Raw genomic sequence first — 22,293 nt, forward strand, 5'->3', positions numbered from 1 at the left:
CCCCGATTGTTAACCAGATACGTTGACGACTTATTTGTCATCTTCAAAACGAGCGAAATGGAAAACATGCTTAAACTACTCAACACATATTACAAATCCATACGATTTACTATGGAAGTGGAGAAAAACAACAGACTTCCCTACCTTGACACATTAATAAATAAAAATAATAATAAATTATACATTGATTGGTATAAAAAACAAACAGCTTCGGGCAGACTTATCAATTATAATTCCAAGCACGCACCCAACACTATTTTGAACACAGTGAAAAATTTTATAAGAAGGGTTCTTAACATAAGTGATAAGATGTTTCACAACAAAAACATAGCGATAATTAGAAAAACCCTGGAACAAAATTCTTTTCCCAGGTCCCTTATAAACAAACTGATTCACAAACATCACACAGCGAACGCCAATAATAATACAACCGAGAAAGGTGATAAAATTTATAAATCAATGACATATATCCCAGGAGTGTCTGAAAGAATCAAGGGTTCAAATTTATATGACAAAGAGAAATATTAAATCGCGTTTACTTACAACAACACTCTACGACCAGTTTATAGTAATTTAAAGGATAAAACACCAAATCATGAAAAATCCAACGTGGTGTACAAAATTCCATGCAACGGCGACGGGTCCCACGTATGCGAACAAGTATATGTAGGGACAACTAAACTTAAACTAAAGACGAGGCTTTCCGCCCACAAATCGAATATTAAATTGAGAAATAATAATCCAGAAAACAAGGCAGCATTGGCTACGCACTGCAAAGACACAGGACACTATCCAGATTTTGAAAACGTAACCATTCTGGAACATGAAAAACATTATAATAAGCGCTTCATTTTAGAAACCTTACACATTTTGAACACCCCTAATGATATAAAAAAGAATTTTAAATCAGATGTAGACCACTGTGCACAAACCTACAGAAATTTGGCCTTAAAACGACAACATCACGCTGCTGTCAGTTAAGCACACTCACTAAACTTAAGCTGGAACAATAACTCTAGCAATGCTGAGAGCATAACATACATTAAATACGTACATACATACATACATATATATTTTGAACTTTTGTTGACACATTTTTTATTTTTACATATGATTTTGGTTTTGTAAGTCATATTTTTGCTACGGAAATGTATGTTTAAAAATGTGAATTGTTTTCTTTTCGTAGATTCTTGATGATGACTTCAGGTTGAAGTCGAAATATCGAACAAATAAATATATTTTGAATACTACTAAAAAAAGAAGTTTTATTTAATAATCTGGACTAAAGCTCAATCAAAATTATCAAATTATATAAAAAAAAATTGGAAAAAGTAATAATTCACTATGCTTTTGGATCTTAAATAAACTAGGTTTATTCTCGAAATCTACATAATTACTACGACTAGTGAATTCAAAAACAGAATACACGAAACTCAATAAAAAAGAAATATTCCTTTAAAAAATGCCTTGACTGAGTATTTGATGATTTTTTTTCATATGTTTGAGTAAATTAATTCAGAATAATTATTATTGAAAAAAATTGCACCTCTAATAACTATAAAAATCTTAGGAAATGAGCTAGTCAATAAAATAGACGTGTGAGTAGTTCTAACAATACTTGTAAATAAGTTTATTAAAAAGGTATTTTCATATACATATGAATATATGCGTATATATGTTTGAAAAAAAAAAAAAAAATTAAATACACAAAATTTAACATATACATGTTGACTAGGGTGGTTTTTAAAATTTTTTTTCGAATTTTTACAGGTCCTCAGTTCTTAAAATGTGCTGTGTAACGTTCCACTACAGATGTGGGTGAATTCATAGGTGGTTCCTAGGTGACGACATGAGGAACGAATCATTAACCTATGGACAGTTTAAGGGTCGCGGCCGGCGGAATCCTCTGGTGCCTTAGCTCTTTCGGCGTGGGGTGGGTTTTGCCATACCTTAACTTCATTCACATAAATTTATTTTTATAGGATTCCTGACTGGAGAATAAAAATTAAAACAAACTGGGAAATTATGTATGGTAACATGAGCGGAAACTAAATATTACCAATAGAAAAAAAGGGACACCCTACTGTTAATCGTACTGATGGATTCAGCGAGGTCTAAGATGATATTCGACACGCGCTTTCTATACACGACCCAGCCATGGATCTTCTTAACAACTGCATTTGCTAAAGATCCCCAAGGAATGTCCAGTTCCCTACCTCCCTATGCCATCCTATGCCTCCAGGAAAACTTAATTTAACACATAATTATATCTTATAAATTCACTTCACATATTTATTCATGTTCAATCAGAAAAAATATTTATATTTACGTTTTCTATAATATATACTACATTTTTTTTCTTGGCCAATATGCGCCAAAGCCGTTTAGATACAATGGCACCCGTTTTGATAGGTGAGAATAATTAGGTAGCTATGTATCTAGTGTAGGCCTCTAATGCTAGGAGCTCAGAAAATTTAGCTAACGGCAGTTGGGTGTGATCGCCTTCAGAAGCAATTTGTAAACAAACAAATTTATGGTTTCTTTTCCTTTTTCTTTAACGCATTTCTAAGTGCAATATGATAACTGTTGTTGCGTTTATGGGCAAATATGGGATAAGCTGTTATCAAGTCGACATTGGTATGCAAATTTGTACCAACAAATATGTAGGTATGTATGTCGTCATAGGGAGCAGGTTTATTGCTTGCTATGTACGTACATACTTATGTCGATCTGACTGTGCTTATCAAACAAAAATTAAGAAGGTCGAACAATAAGAAAATATAAAAAACAAGTAAGAAAGGCTAAGTTCGGGTATAACCGACCATTACATACTCAGTTGAGAGCTGTGGAGACAAAGTAAGGGAAAATCACCATGTTGTAAAAAGAACCTAGGGTAACCCTGGAATGTGTTTGTATGACATGTGTATCAAATGGAAGTGGGCCATAGTTCTATAGATGGACGCCATTTAGGGATATCGCCATAAAGGTGGACCAGGCCGGACTCTAGAATTTCTTAGTAAGACATGGGTATGAAATGAAATGTGTTAATGATAATTTTAAAAGGGAGTGGGCCTAAGTTCTATAGGTGGACGCCTTTTAGAGATATCGCCATAAAGGTGGACCAGGGGTGACTCTAGAATTTATTTTGTACGATATGGGTATCAAATGAAAGGTATTAATGAGTATTTTAAAAGGGCGTGGGCCTAAGTTCTATAGATGGACGCCTTTTCGAGATATCGCCATAAAGATGGACCAGGGGTGACTCTAGAATTTGTTTGTACGATATAGGTATCAAATGAAAGGTGTTAATGGGTATTTTAAGAGGGAGTGGGCCTTAGTTCTATATGTGGACGCCTTTTCGAGATATCGCCATAAAGGTGGACCATGGTTGACTCTAGAATGCTTTTGTACAATATGGGTATCAAACGAAAGGTGTTTATAAGTGTTTTAAAAGGGAGTGGGCCTTAGTTCTATGGGTGGACGCCTTTTCGGGATATCGCCATAAACGTGGACCAGGGGTGACTCTAGAATACGTTTGTACAATATGGGTATCAAATGAAAGGTGTTAATGAGTATTTTAAAAGGGCGTGGGCCTTAGTTCTATAGGTGGACGCCTTTTCAAGATATCGCCATAAAGGTGGACCAGGGGTGACTCTAGAATTTGTTTGTACGATATGGGTATCAAATGAAAGGTGTTAATGAGTATTTTAAAAGGGCGTGGGCCTTAGTTCTATAGGTGGACGCCTTTTCAAGATATCGCCATAAAGGTGGACCGGGGGTGACTCTAGAATTTGTTTGTCCGATATGGGTATCAAATGAAAGGTGTTAATGAGTATTTTAAAAGGGAGTGGGCCTTAGTTCTATAGGTGGATGCCTTTTCGAGATATCGCCATAAAGGTGGGCCAGGGGTGAATCTAGAATTTTTTTGTACGATATGGGTATCAAATGAAAGGTGTTAATGAGTATTTTAAAAGGGCGTGCGCCTTAGTTCTATAGGTGGACGCCTTTTCAAGATATCGCCATAAAGGTGGACCAGGGGTGACTCTAGAATTTGTTTGTACGATATGGGTATTAAATGTAAGGTGTTAATGAGTATTTTAAAAAGGAGTGGGCCTTAGTTCTAGATGTGGACGCCTTTTCGAGATATAGCCATAAACGTGGACCAGGGGTGACCCTAGAATGTGTTTGTACGATATGGGTTTCAAATTAAAGGTATTAATAAGGGTTTTAAAAGGGAGTGGCCCTTAGTTGTATATGTGAAGGTGTTTTCGAGATATCGACCAAAATGTGGACCAGGGTGATCCAGAACACCATCTGTCGGGTACCGCTGATTTATTTATATATGTAATACCACGAACAGTATTCCTTCCAAAATTTCAAGGGCTTTTGATTTCGCCCTGCAAAACTTTTTCATTTTCTTCTACTTAATATGGTAGGTGTCACACCCATTTTACCAAGTTTTTTTCTAAAGTTATATTTTGCGTCAATAGATCAATACAATTACCATGTTTCATCCCTTTTTTCATATTTTGGTATATAATTATGGCATTTTTTTCATTTTTCGTAATTTTCGATATCGAAAAAGTGGGCGTGGTCATAGTCGGATTTCGGACATTTTTTACACCAATACAAAGTGAGTTCAGGTAAGTACGTGAACTGAGTTTAGTAAAGATATATCGATTGTCGTGTTAACGGCCGAGCGGAAGAACAGACGGTCGACTGTGTATAAAAACTGGGCGTGGCTTCAACCGATTTCGCCCTTTTTCACAGAAAACATTTATCGTCCTAGAATCTAAGCCTCTACCAAATTTTCGATATCGAAAAAGTGGGCGTGATTATTGTCCGATATCGTTCATTTTAAATAGCGATCTGAGATGAGTGCCCAGGAATCAACATACAAAATTTCATCAAGATACCTCAAAATTTACTCAAGTTATCGTGTTAACGGACAGACGGACGGACGGACGGACATTGCTCAATCGAATTTTTTTTCGATACTGATGATTTTGATATATGGAAGTCTATATCTATCTCGATTCCTTTATACCTGTACAACCAACCGTTATCCAATCAAAGTTAATATACTCTGTGAGCTCTGCTCAACTGAGTATAAAAAGGTACAATTGACTTACATGCGTTTATGTGTATGTCCATCGATGCCGATCCCTCGTTGAAAGGCCTTCCAGCGATGAATGTGCGGGACAGCTTGTACTGTTGTTATTGTTGGTGTTTTATTTTAGCGAAATTCTTGTAAGTTGGGCGCATTACTGTACCCTAACAATTAGGTGTTCTTGCTTTTCAGCTGCAAATCTGACGTCATTGATTTTAGACAAAACTACAAACTGACATTAGACCGTCCAAAAAAATCTATTTTTTTTTGTTGAAAATTTTACTTTTAAGCCCTCTGGTAAATGATCACACTAGCACAACCACGACTCCTATACGTTTTCTTTTCCTTTTTTTTTAAGTTTCTAGAAAAGCTTTACAAGTTTTAATTATCATATATCTATTCTAAGTTTTGTAATCTTGAATTTAATTGCTACTTTAAATAGTCATTTTCAACATTTTTCCTTTCTAATTACGTTAAATATACCACGATTGTTGACTTAAGGTTTAATTACGAACGTTTAAAAATTCGAAGTGCATTAGCGAAAACCAAAAATACGTTATTTCAATTACGTAGATTTTACTAATTTAACCTTCTATAATTATTTTCACATGTACATTATTACGGGCTATTTCCCTCGTGGGTTTTGCCATCTGCACAAACACTTATAATAACATGGGCCATTCCTCTTTTCTGCTTTATGGAATTTTGTCCTCTTTTTGTGGGCTGTTAAATTTCCGCGAGAATCAAGATGCGCGCCTGGTATGCGCGTTCGTGGCGCGTTGCAACTTTTTATTAGGGAAGGGGGCTCCTTTGATGCTAAAGCAACCGAATGGGAGTCATTCCGCCAAGCGGCCTTATGTTTCGGTCTTCCACGATAGCTTATGTTTATCCACTGAACTGCGATAAATTTTTTCAAAATACAAGTAATACTATCACGTTGGCTTATTCGCCACCGACCATTACAAAACCCAATAATACGACCCTGGTAGGACGGAGTATTAGGGGGAACTAGCTTCTAATATCCTTGGCGTGATAAGTGCCTACCTCTTTTCCCTGCAAGTCCTCGAGCTGGTAATAAGAATTTCCAAGCTTCTTTCGAATCCTACGGAAAACTTACTCAGGGAAAAGTTACGGCGGTAGACTTCTTGACCTTCTTTAAAAGATACTGCTTTGGAACGCAAATTATATTGCTTGGCGTTCCTATCGTATGCCTTGCGTATGTTAGCTTGGATGTCTTTCCTCAACAACGCCAAGTTATCTGTCCGTTCGAGAGGTAAAATTGGCTCTTCAAGAAGGGATAAGTCTTTTAACAATTTATAGTCGGATCCATGTGTGATCATATCCAGCCCAAACAATGCTCTATATGGGGAACATACTAGAGACTGATGCAGGGCGGATCTCAAGGAACAAGATATGCTGGACAGATGCACGTCCCATTGCGTTTGATCTTTATTTAGGTACGAACGAATCGCTGTTAACAACGACCGATTAACGCGCTCAGCCGCATTACTCTGCGGTGAGTATAGGGCCGTGTACATGTGACGGATACCCAATTCCGTGAGAAATGCCTTCAATTCTTTAGCTTTAAATTGGGTCCCATTATCGCTTACAATAGTTTCGGGAACCCCAAAACTATGAAAAATATTTTCCAGCAGAAATTGTTGTATTGCCGCTGACGTGAATTTCTTCAACGGTTGAAGCCAGTGGTACTTGCTAAAATGATCAAGAACAATCAGTAGTCCTATGTTGCCATTTTTGCTTCGCGGGCATGGTCGTAGCAAATCAATATATAGCCTTTGAAAAGGTCGATAAGTAGGACTATGAGCACCCATTGGAGGACGTAATGTGAAGTTCGGAGCTTTACTCTCCTTACAGACCCCACACTGCCGAACGTACTCGCGTACATATTTAGCAAGACCAGGCCAAAAAAGATAACGGCGCAATTTTTCTATCGTTTTTTGTACACGCGTGTGAGATGACGTAAGGCTGTCATGGGCTTGTTTTAAGGCATCGTTACGTAGCCTCTCTGGAACCCATACCTTCCAAGGGGATTTGTCTTCTAGCGCATCTACCATGGCTGGTTCTGTTCTAATATACACTATTCTATTGGCGATTTTTATATCGGGAAATTTCTCCGCAAATTTAAATTGCTGCAAGCGAAATATCCAGCGAGCAAGTCTACCGGAGATATTTTGCTGTCGCATCAACCACAAAAGGCTCGAATGGTCCGTGACTACTTTGAATTCTTGGAGCTCTAAGTAGCAACGGAATTTTTCTATGGCCAGTATTACGGCCAAGCACTCACGCTCGGTGACGCTGCAGTTACGTTGAGATCGGCTCAATTTCTTGGACATGAACGCTATCGGGTTTTCTTCTTTTTCTTCGGACAATTGGACTAAGACTGCGCCAATACCGAAGTCACTGGCATCGCAATGCAAATAAAATTTCTTCTCAAAGTCTGGGTTTGTTAAGACCGGGGCAGTTGTCAAAATTTGCTTCAGTTGGTCCATCGCCTGTTGGGCTTCCGACGTCCAACAGAACTTCTTCTTGGTCGACAAGGTCTCATTTATGGGATACGTGACATCGTAGTTGTGAATGAACCGACGGTACCATCCACAAACCCCAAGGAAGCCTCGAACTTGCTTCAAGTTTTTAGGTGTGGGCCAGTGTACAATACAAAATACTTTATCGGGGTCAGTACGAATACCCCCACTACCAATGATATAACCAAGGTAGTTGATGCTTGTGACACAGAATTGGCTTTTAGCTATGTTAAGAGTCAAATTTGCTTTGCGAAATTGTTCTGCCAAGCGAACTAGTACCGCAATGTGTGACGAAAAGTCTTCCGATACAATGCATAAGTCGTCGAGGTAACCAAAAATGCAATGTCGAAGATCTGGTGGAATTATTTCCTCCATGAGACGACATATTGTAGACGGCGCATTGCATAAGCCGAACGGCATGACCTTAAACTGGTAAAGCGGTCGCCCTGGGACTGTAAACGCAGTCAACGGTTTTGATTAAGGACTAAGCTCAATTTGCCAATATGCATCTTTCAAGTCAAGTTTGGTAATTATATTAGTTTTCGGTAGTCTTGAAAATATTCCATCAATGCTAGGCAAAGGATAGGCATCTTTGGTTGTAACGTCGTTAAGCTTACGAACGTCTAAACAGAGTCGAACCTTATTAGGCTTAATTACGAGACGCATGGGGGAACTCCAAGCACTTACGGATGGTTCAATTACATCCAGCTCGAGCATTCGGTCTATCTCATTATAAAGCAACTTTTCTACCGCTGGACTAACGGGATAGAAACGCTGTTTTACCGGCTTTGCATTTCCTACATCGATATGATGTTGAATTAAGGAGGTACCGCCTAATACTTTAGATGCGTTTGGAAACATGTTTTCAACTACTTCTAGCTGCTGAATTACTGGCTGACTCAGAGGATACAGATTTGGGTCTTCTTCTGTTTTTGAATCTATATGCAAGTTCAGGGAACTTATTATGTTAGGTGCAAGGGCAAAGGTTCTCCAAAAATCATGGCCTAAAATAAGTTTCTGTTTTATGTACGGTATAACGTAAAGTTTCATTGGCATCTTGACAGCCTTATAGGTCATAATTACATTAAGTACACCTATAATTTGCTGTTTTTCACCATCGGCAGTTTTCGCTTCCGATTTTATAGGCCTGAATTCGGGGATATTTGAAAAATCTACTTTCGCAAGGTTTGAACCGATGCAGCTTATATTTTCTCCAGTGTCTAAAAGACCAAGTTCTTTATATTTTAAAAACGAAACTTCTGCATAACTTCGCATATCCTGCTGATTACTGAAAATGGTCGGATCTAATAATTTTTGGTCTTTCATAACGTTTTCAAAAAACTTCCGTAAGCGCAACGTACGCTTACTTAGGGGAGATGTCCTTAAACAGACGATTCTTAACTTCTATATAATTTTTAAGCCTCTGTTCATACGATTGTCGATGAAGGGGAACTGGATCTACGAAAGATTTGTTGAAATTATTTTCTTCCGCCAGAATTGGCTTATTCACGCTCTCGGGCCTATCCGGCTGGTATTGGATATACCCGTTTGTCGGTTTTCCGACGCCTTTCGAAGACAAGATGGACACTGTGGTTTGTAGACATTAGGAGTGCCACAACCGTAGCAAAAAATGCGGCGTTCCGCCAAACAATCTTCCCAAATGTGACCTAACTCTGTGCAATTCCAGCATTTGATTTTTGAATGGTTACTGCGAATGGCGGCTAATTCTCCTTCAATCGTTACGTCTTCTTTTAACTCAGAACAAGCTTCCTTAACGGCATGAATTTGACGACGAGTAACAATGGGTTTTTGTTTGATTACACTGTCGGCACGACAGCTGAGCTCCTTCGTTAAGTTTTCGCTCATTTGTACCAAACGACGTAGGTGTCCAACGGAGTGTACCGGCTGGTCCCGAGTTTCAGGGAGTAAATTATTTTTCAAAATCTCCATTATCTCTTCTTCATCCATTTGAACGCTGGATTTGTCAATAAGTGCAGCCACTGCTTCATAAAAAGATGAGAATGATTCTCCAGGCTTTTGCTTATGGGACCTAATCATCTCCTTACTCATAAAAGCAGAGCGATAATCTCTATATTGTTGTCGAAGAGAAGCGCAAATATCTGACCAAACTATACGGTTCACCTGCTTATGGTACCTCCAGTACCAATCTCTGGCTTTCCCAGCAAACAATATATGCATGTGCTTGCACATGGCAGTGAAGTCACTATCTAAGGTTTCGTCTGTTAGAGATTTCACCCGATATATAAACTCTTCTACTCCTAAACCTTCAGGCGATCTATCAAAGTGTAAATTCCACTTTTGCATTATATCAGCTTTTTTTCTTATGCGTGTGGACGAATCTGTCGAAGCAGTGGTATCCCGTGAGGTTATTGGTAAAACAGGGTTATTTGATGGGGTTGAACTAGGCTGAGCATTTTGAGATAAACTAACGTTAAAACGTTAGAAAGACTTCGCGTAACAATGGTTCGATCAGTTACAGGTTCGGTGTGTTTTGACTTAGCTCCAGGGGAGCAATTGCCAACAACTATTTTAAGATCAGGTTGGTTAATAATTTGGCACACAGGTAACACTGACTATTTTCTGCCAACCAACTTTCTAAACACGGTTTATGAAAAATATGGTCGCAGACTAGTATATAACAGGGATGAGTGTTATTTATCTCCTGCTTACAAAGGGCACATACTATATTTGTAACTGGCCCTGATGGTGGACTGTGCTGTAATGGCATTATCAAAAAAAAATTCAAATTCTCAAAATAACTTCAATAGAAGAAACAAAATTTATTTCCCTGGCTTTGGCATAGGCTGATGACATAAAAAAGTAGGTAAAACTATCAATACGATATGATTTATAGGGCGGACTAAGTTTTTGTAATTTAATACAAAGAAAACGGATGCTAAATGGGTTTACTGCCGAGCTCCGATTAAAATTATTCGGCATATGTACGCCAACGCAGCATACGATCACATTCCAGACAATAACTCGGCCAGAGATCTGGCAGAAACGATCTCTAACAATCCGGTGCAATACTTGGTTTCATCAAAATCTTTAGGGTATTCTAGAAAAAGTATAATGTAGGGACATTCAGTACTGATATCCGTTCAGAGCCGAATATGTAATATTCTGGAAATGTGTGCAACAGTATTTAATAGTTGACCTAAAAAATTATGATTTATCCCAAGACAAATGAGCTGTGCATGTGTGAGAACTAATCTAGAGACAGTGGATGGAAAGTACTATCTTAACTCGGATTCGATTGAGTCCTAGAGCAGCTAAAACTGCTTCTCGGCTTGGTATCCAATCAGAATAACCAGCATCGTAGGCCGCTTAACTCCCTAGACTCTGCAGTATCATCATCTGCGGAAGTAGACTTAAACTGATCTAACTTCGTCAGTAGGGATGACACACTTCCAAACTATATTAAAGCTTCTCAGAACAAATCGGATATGTGCGACAACTAACTATGGAGAATGTACTTGGAAAGTTTTTTCACTAGGTGGGTGTACGGAATAGGTACCGCTGCGTTCCAAGCAACGCAAAAAACGCCACAAAGCAGTATTAATTTTGTTATCACCACATGTTAGTTTGCTTCACGTTGGGCGCCAAAAATGTATGTAACGTTCCACTACAGAGGTGGGTGAATTCATAGGTGGTTCCTAGGTGACGACATGAGGAACGAATCATTAACCTATGGACAGTTTAAGGGTCGCGGCCGGCGGAATCCTCTGGTGCCTTAGCTCTTTCGGCGTGGGGTGGGTTTTGCCATACCTTAACTGCATTCACATACAATCATTTTTATAGGATTCCTGACTGGAGAATAAAAATTAAAACAAACTGGGAAATTATGTATGACAACATGAGCGGAAACTAAATATTACCAATAGAAAAAAAGGGACACCCTACTGTTAATCGTACTGATGGATTCAGCGAGGTCTAAGATGATATTCGACCTACGCTTTCTATACCCGACCCAGCTATGGATCTTCTTAATAACTGCATTTGCTAAATATCCCCAAAGAATGTCCCGTTCCCTACCTCCCTATGCCATCCTATGCCTCCAGGAAAACTTAATTTAACACATAATTATATCTTATAAATTCACTTCACATATTTATTCATGTTCAATCAGAAAAAATATTTATATTTACGTTTTCTATAATATATACTACATTTTTTTTCTTGGCCAATATGCGCCAAAGCCGTTTAGATACAATGGCACCCGTTTTGATAGGTGAGAATAATTAGGTAGCTATGTATCTAGTGTAGGCAATCTACTTGTGCCTCTAATGCTAGGAGCTCAGAAAATTTAGCTAACCGCAGTTGGGTGTGATCGCCTTCAGAAGCAATTTGTAAACAAACAAATTTATGGTTTCTTTTCCTTTTTCTTTAACGCATTTCTAAGTGCAATATGATAACTGCTGTTGCGTTTATGGGCAAATATGGGATAAGCTGTTATCAAGTCGACATTGGTATGCAAATTTGTACCAACAAATATGTAGGTATGTATGTCGTCATAGGGATCAGGTTTATTGCTTGCTATGTACGTACATACTTATGTCGATCTGACTGTGCTTATCAAACAAAAATTAAGAAGGTCGAACAATAAGAAAATATAAAAAACAAGTAAGGAAGGCTAAGTTCGGGTGTAACCGAACATTATATACTCAGTTGAGAGCTGTGGAGACAAAGTAAGGGAAAATCACCATGTTGTAAAAAGAACCTAGGGTAACCCTGGAATGTGTTTGTATGACATGTGTGTCAAATGGAAGTGGGCCATAGTTCTATAGATGGACGCCATTTAGGGATATCGCCATAAAGGTGGACCAGGCCGGACTCTAGAATTTCTTAGTACGACATGGGTATCAAATGAAATGTGTTAATGATAATTTTAAAAGGGAGTGGGCCTAAGTTCTATAGGTGGACGCCTTTTCGAGATATTGCCATAAAGGTGGACCAGGGGTGACTCTAGAATTTATTTTGTACGATATGGGTATCAAATGAAAGGTATTAATGAGTATTTTAAAAGGGCGTGGGCCTAAGTTCTATAGATGGACGCCTTTTCGAGATATCGCCATAAAGATGGACCAGGGGTGACTCTAGAATGCTTTTGTACAATATGGGTATCAAACGAAAGGTGTTAATAAGTGTTTTAAAAGGGAGTGGGCCTTAGTTCTATGGGTGGACGCCTTTTCGGGATATCGCCATAAACGTGGACCAGGGGTGACTCTAGAATACGTTTGTACAATATGGGTATCAAATGAAAGGTGTTAATGAGTATTTTAAAAGGGCGTGGGCCTTAGTTCTATAGGTGGACGCCTTTTCGAGATATCGCCATAAAGGTGGACCAGGGGTGACTCTAGAATTTATTTTGTACGATATGGGTATCAAATGAAAGGTATTGATGAGTATTTTAAAAGGGCGTGGGCCTAAGTTCTATAAATGGACGCCTTTTCGAGATATCGCCATAAAGTTGGACCAGGGGTGAATCTAGAATTTGTTTGTACGATATGAGTATCAAATGAAAGGTGTTAATGAGTATTTTAAGAGGGCGTGGGCCTTAGTTCTATATGTGGACGCCTTTTCGAGATATCGCCATAAAGGTGGACCAGGGTTGACTCTAGAATGATTTTGTACAATATGGGTATCAAACGAAAGGTGTTAATAAGTGTTTTAAAACGGAGTGGGCCTTAGTTCTATGGGTGGACGCCTTTTCGGGATATCGCCATAAAGGTGGACCAGGAGTGACTCTAGAATACGTTTGTACAATATGGGTATCAAATGAAAGGTGTGAATGAGTATTTTAAAAGGGCGTGGGCCTTAGTTCTATAGGTGGACGCCTTTTCGAGATATCGCCATAAAGGTGGGCCAGGGGTGACTCTAGAATTTTTTTGTACGATATGGGCCAGGGTTGAATCTAGAATTTTTTTGTATGATATGGGTATCAAATGAAAGGATTCAATGAGTATTTTAAAAGGGCGTGGGCCTTAGTTCTATAGGTGGACGCCTTTTCAAGATATCGCCAAAAAGGTGGACCAGGGGTGACTCTATAATTTGTTTGTACGATATGGGTATCAAATGAAAGGTGTTAATGAGTATTTTAAAAGGGAGTGGGCCTTAGTTCTATAGGTGCATGCCTTTTCGAGATATCGCCATAAAGGTGGGCCAGGGGTGACTCTAGAATTTTTTTGTACGATATGGGTATCAAATGAAAGGTGTTAATGAGTATTTTAAAAAGGAGTGGGCCTTAGTTCTCTATGTGGACGCCTTTTCGAGATATAGCCATAAACGTGGACCAGGGGTGACTCTAGAATGTGTTTGTACGATATGGGTTTCAAATTAAAGGTATTAATGAGGGTTTTAAAAGGGAGTGGCCCTTAGTTGTATATGTGAAGGCGTTTTCGAGATATCGACCAAAATGTGGACCAGGGTGATCCAGAACACCATCTGTCGGGTACCGCTAATTTATTTATATATGTAATAACAAGAACAGTATTCCTTCCAAGATTCCAAGGGCTTTTGTTTTCGCCCTGCAAAACTTTTTCATTTTCTTCTACTTAATATGGTAGGTGTCACACCCATTTTACCAAGTTTTTTTCTAAAGTTATATTTTGCGTAAATAGACCAATACAATTACCATGTGTCATCCCTTTTTTCGTATTTGGTATATAATTATGGCATTTTTTTCATTTTTCGTAATTTTCGATATCGAAAAAGTGGGCGTGGTCATAGTCGGATTTCGGCCATTTTTTACACCAATATAAAGTGAGTTCAGGTAAGTACGTGAACTGAGTTTAGTAAAGATATATCGATTTTTGCTCGAGTTATCGTGTTAACGGCCGAGCGGAAGAACAGACGGTCGACTGTGTATAAAAACTGGGCGTGGCTTCAACCGATTTCGCCCTTTTTCACAGAAAACATTTATCGTCCTAGAATCTAAGCCGCTACCAAATTTCACAAGGATTGTAAATTTTTGTTCGACTTATGGCATTAAAAGTATCCTAGACAAATTAAATGAAAAAGGGCGGAGCCACGCCCGTTTTGAAATTTTCTTTTATTTTTGTATTTTGTTGCAACATATTATTACTGGAGTTGAATGTTGACATAATTTACTTATATACTGTAAAGATATTAACTTTTCTTTTAAAATTTGAATTAAAAACAATTTTTTTTAAAAGTGGGCGTGGTCGTTCTCCGATTTTGCAAATTTTTATTAAGCAGACATATAGTAATAAGAGTAACGTTCCTGCCAAATTTCATCATGATATCTTCAACGGCTGCCAAATTACAGCTTGCAAAACTTCTAAATTACCTTCTTTTAAAAGTGGGCGGTGCCACGCCCATTGTCCAAAATTTTACTAGTTTTCTGTTCTGCGTCAGAAGTTCAACTCACCTACTAAGTTTCATCGCTTTATCCGTATTTGGTAATGAATTATCGCACTTTTGCGATTTTTCGAAATTTTCGATATCGAAAAAGTGGGCGTGATTATTGTCCGATATCGTTCATTTTAAATAGCGATCTGAGATGAGTGCCCAGGAACCTACGTACCAAATTTCATCAAGATACCTCAAAATTTACTCAAGTTATCGTGTTAACGGACAGACGGACGGACGGACATGGCTCAATCGAATTTTTTTTCGATACTCATGATTTTGATATATGGAAGTCTATATCTATCTCGATTCCTTTATACCTGTACAACCAATCGTTATCCAATCAAATTTAATATACTCTGTGAGCTCTGCTCAACTGAGTATAAAAAAAAGGTATAATTGACTTACGTGCGTTTATGTGTATGTCCATCGATGCCGATCCCTCGTTGAAAGGCCTTCCAGCGATGAATGTGTGGGACAGCTTGTACTGTTGTTATTGTTGGTGTTTTATTTTAGCGAAATTCTTGTAAGTTGGGCGAAGGGGGCTCCTTGGATGCTAAAGCAACCGAATGGGAGTCATTCCGCCAAGCGGCCTTATGTTTCGGTCTTCCACGATAGTTTATGTTTATCCACTGAACTGTCCACCTCCACACTAGTGCGCCAACGTTCCAACTGAGCCGATGCAGACGCTGGCAACCAAAGCTGGAGGTGGATGGCAATATGGAGATCGTGCTTCGCACGTATATGGTGTTCTTGGCACTGGGCACTCTCTAAGCTATTAGGCGTGGCCGCGTAAAGGACGCTGGTGAAGAAGGCCAATCACTTGGTACTTTGCAATACGGTTTTGACACAGACCTAAATAACACAAATTCTGATAAAAAAAACCACTTCACTTTTTAATAAATTTGAAACCTACCTTCCAAAATAGAATTCGGAATTTTTTCCCTGGTGATCTGCTGCTAATTATTTCACCACTTCGGTGACTCGCTTGCACACAGGAGGTAGAGATGTCCAAAAAAAGAAAGGCTAACTGTAGGCACATGGGCCCTTTTATACCTTTCAGAGGCCGGAAGTTAAACTTCTCATTGTGACAGATGCGATCTATCACGATATGGAATATGTAAACAAATTTTTAGCTTTTTGTATACTAACTTTTCATTAGGCATAAGACAACAGCGCCATCAACGGTTCGAACTTTGATTCTGTTATCGCATGCGATAAATTTTTTCAAAATACAAGTAATACTAGCACGCTGGCTTATTCGTTACCGACCATTACAGCTGTTTAGTGCAAAAATTTAGAGCTCAATCGGACTTTGCTTTTCCGTGCCTAAAAACCCCTGAAGTTGGCCAAGTCACAATTTTTCGCGAAAAAATATTATACATGTTGAAATAAATTTATTGTCAAATGAAAGGAAATTTAATGGACTTTAAAGTATATAATAGACATTTTCCTTTAAAAATGGGTGGTTTGATAGATATATAATATTTAATAAATCAAGTTCGAGTGAAGTGACCTGGTATGGTATTGCGCTGTTCCCTACAGTTTTAATCAAGTCAAGGTCGAGTTTATTGATGTTCTATACAACTTTTTAATATGACATATTTTTAGCACCGTATACGTTCAGACCACGTTCATATTGAGCCATAATGTTTGTTTATTGAGCTGCTCTACCTTACGCCAGGTTGAATTATTTCACAAAATTTCGTTTCATGAACACTTTCCTTGCTCTAGGTGGTTCTATCGTTTGTTTCATGAGTATGTTCAAAACAAAACTAGAGTAATCCAGATCACAAATTTCTGCTCTAGCTTTTTTTTGTGGAGTAAGCTAGAGCAGAGAGGTAATTGTCAGTCAAGAAAAAATAAATTTTTAAAAATTAAAAAAAAAACTAGCTTGCAAGAAAAACCACGTTTTAGCATACGTGCATTTGCATTAATTTTGAAGATTAAAAAAAATAAATAAATGGAAACTATCGAGATTCAAGTGTTTCATGTCATTTCTGCTCTGAGTTGCTCTAAGTTGCTCTATTTCTATTTTGTCAGCTACCCTACTCTGCTCTGCTGTAACCTGCTCCGAACTTTTTTTGTTCATTAAACAGACCTATAACCTCGAGTTTTTTGACAAAAACAATAAAAAATAAAGTCAAAAACGTTCCATAAGCAATAGTTTGTGACTCAGCTTGAATATAGTCTAATAGTTTTAAAATTCAATTATGCGAATATTGATACTTCAAACTTCTGACATATTTTACTTCATTTGATACTTATACATAAAACGAATTTACATTGCCCAACTTTGCAGTCCTGTTGATTTTTAATATTGCCTATTGTAAACGGGTCCTACAGAAGCAAGAATACCTTATCAGATGCCGAAAAATGCTGTTTGCAAAGTTGAAAAATTATATAACGAATGGAGATCACTTCAAAGGAATTCAGTATTGTAGACAAAATGCCAGCAAAGAAAGAATATTGCATTCAAATCCAAGCTGCCCGACCTTTTTGATGTAGCAGTGGAAGATGCCATTTCCAAAATGTCGAATAAAGAAGATGTTCGATTTTTGGAAAGTCAGAGAATGAAAGGTCGCAAAGGTCACATGGAAGGTGTCGATAGGAATACTCCTCGAGCTGATCAAAGAAGAGTAGAAAGAGATATAAGAAGAGAAGGAATAGAATCTAAGGAAGAACAGCGCAGGCTATAAACTTCACTATCAGAAGCTGGTGAGTTTATATTATATTTTTCCAATTAAAGCCAAAAACTATGTTCTTAGAAGTTATAGCTTTTATTTTTACCAAATTCAACAGTAGATTCCCCCTAAAAACGTTAAACTTTATCTTCTTTTATCACTGCAGCGGAAAGTATGCAAGATAATTCATGGTCTTTTGAATCCGAAGTGGAAGAAATGTGCGAATAATTTTCGCAATAGCTGAAAGTCTGGGCTCTAACGTGGATGAACTAGCACTTAGTGGAAGTACGATAAGAAAACGTAAAATATCATTTCGGGAGCAAAGGGCACAGAAAATCAAGGCGAGATTTAGAAATTCAGACTTGAACTGTTGTGTTGTTCATTGGGATGGCGATTGGTGAAAGGCTTGCAATCTTAGTAAGCAAAAGAGATGAGGAACAACTACTAACAGTCCCTGAATTAGAGAATAGCACAGGTTTCTGACAGCCATAAGCTGTTAGCGGTTGCCTAGAAGAATGGGATGTCCGAGATAAATTTGTTGGTATGTGTTTTGATACCACAGCTTCCAATACCGGTCTAATGAAGGGCGCTTACACCTTGTTAGAAAAAGAGCTGGGTAGACCTCAGTTGCATTTAGCGTGTCGCCATCACATTTTAGAAGTCGTTTTATGGTCAATGTTTGAGTACAAAATGGGACCAACAACTGCTCCCCAACCCGATATTTTAGAAAATTTCAAATTCATTGGCCTAACATAGATCAGTCTAAGTACTTGGAAGGGTTAAAAGATGATTCGGTAAAGAGATTAGTGAAAGAATTCGAAAAAGACGTTTCGGAATTTCTTCGCCTTCAGTTAACTGAAATAACTGCCGAGAGTTACCTAGAATTTATCAAGTTATGTTTGATATTTCTAGGAAAACTCCCTTCTCGTGATGTTTCATTTCGTACTTCTGGTGCTTATCATCATGCTCGTTGGATGGCTAAGGCCCTTTACTCTTTAAAAATTTTTATTTTTAGGGAGCAATTTCCTATGTCCAAAGAAGAGTTCAGTTCAATAAAAGTTATTTGTTTATTTATTGTCCATCTATATGTTAAAATGTGGTGTCAAGCGTCAAACGCTATTATGGCGCCCAATAATGATTTAGTGTTTATTCAGAACATCATTAAGTACAAACATTTTGATCGAGGTATATAAGAAATGGTATTGGGAAAATATTTGCATCACTTGTGGTATCTGAATCCGGAATTGATTTGGTTCAGTCTGTTCGATAAAAATGTTTCAAATGAACTTAAGGGAAAAATTGCACAAAAGATTTTATCACACAAGGATTTAACAGAAGATGAAAGATCCCCAAGGATAGTGAGAGTACAAGTTTCTGAAAAGGAAACTGTGTAGTTTTTTAAAACTGTTCCCCTTGATAAGTTTATTTCTGACCAATTTCTTGTATTTTTCGACCATTTTAACGTTTTTTATAAGCATAAAAGTAGTAAACGACACGACAGAGAGGGGAGTTAAGTTAATTCAAGATTTTAACAACACTCTTACAAAAGACGAGGAGCAGACCCACTTCTTGCTTCAGGTGGTGGTGGATTGCCAGCGGCTTTACCCCGATGCTTCAAAGTGTACCCTTTCTCAATTGAAAATCAACATTTTATAATTTTTTAATCCTTTTAACTTTTATTTAAATATATGAATTCTTTCTTCGAATGTGAACTCCAGAATGGCTACCATCATTTCACCCTTTTGTTAAACAGTGTATTCATTAATTAAAGACTGAAAATACATAACTACAACAATTTCTTAACTTCCAGTTTTTTCTATTGTTTAGGCCCAATGCCTAACTTTTCTCTGATTGACGGCGCCCCTCCCTAACGTTTTAATAATATTTCCAGCCACCCACACTCACGCCGCATTTGTGTGCATGCATGCACATGCATGCGTTTCATACGCATGCACGTGTGTGTGCGGGTTGTCAGCACCCATGCACGTATGTGTGGGGGTTGTTGTGTGTGTGGCTTTTTTCCCCTCCTTAATACCAGAGGACTTTTTCGCGGCTTAGCGGTTGTCCTCAACGGGATAACCGGTCTCTTTTTCGATTGACCGCCAACCAGCACACATCGCCCAAGATCGCCACCGTCACGTTCAACACCAAGGTAATATTGTATCCACTCTATATTTCCTAACACTCTTAATAAAACATTATTATAACGAGGAAATCCTCTGTGCGTTTGTTTCCTTTATTTCTTTTGAGCGAACCATCCACTCCAAGATCGACCCTTGTGCGCCTACCCACTGCCGGTTTACGACGCACTCAGGCCGAACATTGGTCCTCCTCACCAGGAACTAAAAGCGCCTCTTTGTTATACAGTCCACAACACAGCACAATTTATCAACCTCAAAAACTTTTGCCGAAGGATTTTGCCTACTACAAAACTTGCGAATTGCCACAAAAACTCATCAAAGGATTTATTTGCCAAACACAACAGCGAGAAAAGTGGGATTATATTATACAAATACCGGAGCCACAGCACAAAGAGAAGTAAGTGTTATATTTCTTGCCATTTTTTTTTTAAGTGTTATTGAAGAAAAATAAAGAAAACACCTGTGTTGTGCGCGAAATATTGAAATCGAGAAGAAGTGTAAAAAGTGAAATTACTTAGTGGGCACCATTTTTCCATTTTAAAAGTTAAACCACTTGATTTGTTAATTTATTTCAGTCCTTGTGATTATCTGGTCTATCCCCCCACCAGTGGTAAGGTTTTCCAGACACAACACAAGGAAGAGGGTAACCTAACCTCACTTTCCGCACCATACTAAATAGGTTTTTGTTGTTGTTTATTTGTACATCACAAACACGAAATCAAGTTCAATTTAATTTAATAATTCCGGTGCTCACTTCACTTTTTAAACACTTTTTACACTTTTTTCTTGCGCTTAGTTTCGTATATTGCACGCATTTTTTCACTTTCTCAAAAATACACCCATTATTTGTGGAGGTGGCGAGTGGTCCCTTTTTTGTTGTTGCCGCTGAGACAAAAAGTTTGTACATAATATCGTTTGCTATTTTTCACTGCTGTGACAAAAAGTCCAAAAATAAACCCTTTTCGTTGTCGCTACCAAGACAAAAAGTCTGCAATAAACAAAGTAAATAATAAACTCGAAGTTCAATAGTTTTTATTTAGGGCTGGGCAGGCATATTAACTCAGAAGAGTTATATTTTTCTAATCGGAAATTTTCACGTTAATAAACGTAAATACAACAATGGAAACCTACATCCGTTTAGCAGAATCAATCGCAGAGTTTGATAAAGATTACAGCCTTATTCCGGAGAGCGACCATAGCAAACACACCCTTGCAATACAGCAGGAAGAGTTGCGGCTCTTGTGGAAGAAGGTAAAGTCTGCGTTTGATTCGCTATTGGGATCTGATGAGGTGTCAGCGGATGACGTTATGGCGATCAGAAAGAAGCAAAAGGCAGCATACGCAATCTACGTGCGATGTTCAGCGTCTATATCTGCTGAGGCAGAAAAATATAAGAAGGATGAAAAGAACGTCAACCCTGAGCAAGAACCTCATGGGCATAAAATTCGCCTCCCTGCTTGCGACACGGAAGTGTTTAAAGGGGATTATCTGTCTTGGCCAACTTTTCGCGACCTGTTCACGGCAATATATATAAACAATTCTAGTTTGAAAGGGGTGGAAAAGTTATTCCATCTCAACAACAAAACGCAGGGCGAAGCAAAAGATATCGTTAAAAAATGCCCCCTCACAAATGAAGGTTTCGAGATGGCCTGGAAAAACTTGTGTGAAAGATACGAAAACAAACGTATCTTAGTTAACACACAACTACAAATTTTATTTAACTTAAAAAAGGTAGAAAGTGAGTGTGGCAGTTCAATAAAAAAGCTGCAAAATGATATAAATAATTGTATTTCGTCCCTCAAATGCCACAAAATTGACACTTCCAATTGGGATGCAATCCTGACCTATCTATGCTCAACCAAGTTACCAGAGAGCACGCTGGCTCTTTGGGAGCAAAGTATAGACCATAAAATGGACATATCCAAGTGGGAGGATATGGATAAATTCCTGTCTAATCGGTTTCAGACACTTGAAACAGTGTCTGGTTTTACAGGGCATGCCACTTCGAAAGTGCAAAAACCAAACGCGTCGCGACAATCAACGGAAACCCCTACGAAAAGACTTGGTGCTTTTCAAACGAAAGTATCCAAGCAAACAATAAAATCAATTTGTAAAATGTGTAAATCCCCTGAACACAGATTACGCAACTGTTCACGCTTTTGCGAGTTAACCCCTCCAGAAAGGATTAAATTCATAAAATCTACAAGTGGTTGTCTGAATTGCCTATCCCCAGGACACACAGTGACCAGATGCACCAGTTCCTACAACTGCAATACGTGCCACTCTCGTCACCATACGCTCCTGCATGCGGATACCCTACAGAAAAACACCACCTACAACCCGCCCCAACACTCCTACGATAATAGGCCCTCTACTTCTAGACAGGCATTAGCGAGACAGGAATCAGAAAAACCAGGGTCAAG

General features: G+C 38.3%; 1 protein-coding gene and 1 long non-coding RNA gene across 2 annotated transcripts in view; one reads left to right on the forward strand and one right to left on the reverse strand.

Annotated features, from left to right (window-relative positions):
* The window catches only part of LOC137252356 (uncharacterized), a 35,962-nt gene extending 33,842 nt beyond the window's left edge, over positions 1-2,120 (forward strand). Inside the window, exons 2-3 of the long non-coding RNA XR_010953541.1 lie at positions 1,771-1,933; positions 1,983-2,120. This is a non-coding gene — a long non-coding RNA (uncharacterized lncRNA). The remainder of the gene's footprint in view (positions 1-1,770; positions 1,934-1,982) is intronic.
* Positions 1-22,293, reverse strand: part of Dscam4 (Down syndrome cell adhesion molecule 4) — a 2,049,237-nt gene that overhangs the window by 1,704,446 nt on the left and 322,498 nt on the right.

This window comes from Eurosta solidaginis, chromosome 5 (genome assembly GCF_040869045.1).
Source record: "Eurosta solidaginis isolate ZX-2024a chromosome 5, ASM4086904v1, whole genome shotgun sequence".
Classification (NCBI taxonomy): domain Eukaryota; kingdom Metazoa; phylum Arthropoda; class Insecta; order Diptera; family Tephritidae; genus Eurosta; species Eurosta solidaginis.